Raw genomic sequence first — 1,861 nt, forward strand, 5'->3', positions numbered from 1 at the left:
CCACTTACCCACCCACCTACCTACAGTACCAACCCACCCACCCACCCACCCACAGTTCAGTAGAGCCGTCTCTGGCAATCAAAGAAACGTGAAAACCATCAGCCCTTTCATTCTCGTCGACTAAACTAATTGTATATTTTCTTTATTAAGAGCACTAACTACTTGTAAAACGTCTACTGTTAAAAGTTTGAGTTAATAAACGCGGAAGGTCAGTGTTGGTAATGATGTGGATGAACGTGGATGACTTGCATTGCCGGCAACATTGTTGTCTAGCCTTGTACTCTTAAGTCGAGTCACTCCCCCGAATTATGCCTCTCTCTGTCTTATGTATTGCAACATTATCTTATTTTGTATTGCAACATTATCTTGAATGATGTTGTTATCGTCTTCACTTCTGATAATGTACTGTACATCACCCGAGTCCTCAACATAACGAGTGGCTATGTCTACACACCCAAAGAGGAGCTTCGTACACCTACGTGCTTTCACTTGCAGCTGTCTGTATTTCAGTGTACACTTTCAATGTATTTCAAATATTTTTCTGTCACTTCTAGGGGCTATATGAGATTGCTAGGGGGTATATGAGGTTGCTAGGGACTAAATGAGGTTGCTAGGGGCCATATGAGGCTTGTTTGGTTGAGCACGGCTATAGGTAGGCGAGACACCTCGACCAGGTTGGTAGCCTTGCATGGTCCAGGTTAGGTCGCCCTTGTCAGACCTGTGTCTGTTCACAGTTCCCATAAGGTAGTGTGAATATTAAATGAGGGTGTATGAAGAAAGACTGATTTTAATTCTTGCCACTCTGCAGTATAATCAAAATACTATTTTTGGTTAATAAAATATTTATTTTGTAGGTAGAAACAGCAAATACGACTCCAGGGACGATGAGAACTATACCTTAGTGTCCAGATGACGAAGCTCCATCAAGATGGACAAGAGAAACGATCAAGAGTACAGAAAAAAGAATGAATATGCTTTAATTATGCCAGTGATGGAAGGATTTACTGTGATGTGTAGGAGAGAAAGAAGGACTTGTATAGGAGTGACCATATAGACTTGTGGGTTTCTAAGGTTAAGACTGTCAAGAATTGTTTAGTTCAACTTGCATTATTTTGTACTTTAGTTTCATCTTTATTTGCAAAGCAAAATATTTTACTCTTCTTTGCACTGTAAGACAAGATGCTAGTTTAGGGATCTGTAGTCCGCAATTTGATATTTGTATAATTACTTGACCATACAACAATTCTGAGAGAGTGTTTTTAACCTAAAATCCTGTATAGGGTAAGATTTACCGTTTCATAAATATTTTTATCTAACCGATCTTCTTCTAAATCTTAGTATATTTACTCTTGAACATGCTGATTAAGAATTTAATATTATTTTCAGTCATTATTACATCTTTAAGCTTGCTTGTAACCAATGATGTGAGACTGCAAATGGAAAAAAAAACCTGTATATGTTGTACCTGTTAAAAAATAAGAATTTTCTGGGGCAGTGTGTCACTGCCAGGGGCTGTGATGCCACCAAGGATTGTGTGATGCCACCAGGGGCTGTGATGCCACCAAGGATTGTGTGATGCCACCAGGGGCTGTGATGCCACCAAGGTTTGTGTGATGGTACCAGGGGCTGTGTGAGGTCATTAGGGGCTGTGATGCTACCAAGAGCTGTGATTCCACCAGGGGGTGTGTGATGTCACCAGTGGCTCTGTGATGTCACCAGGGCTGTGATGCCACCAGGGGCTGCGTGATGTCACCAGGGACTGTGATGCCACAAGGGGCTGTGATTAAACCAGGGGGTGTGTGATGTCACCAGGGGGTGTGTGACGTCACCAGGGGTGTGTGATGTCACCAGGGACAGTGTC

This window comes from Homarus americanus, unplaced genomic scaffold, assembly GCF_018991925.1.
Source record: "Homarus americanus isolate GMGI-L3 unplaced genomic scaffold, GMGI_Hamer_2.0 scaffold41366, whole genome shotgun sequence".
Lineage (NCBI taxonomy): Eukaryota > Metazoa > Arthropoda > Malacostraca > Decapoda > Nephropidae > Homarus > Homarus americanus.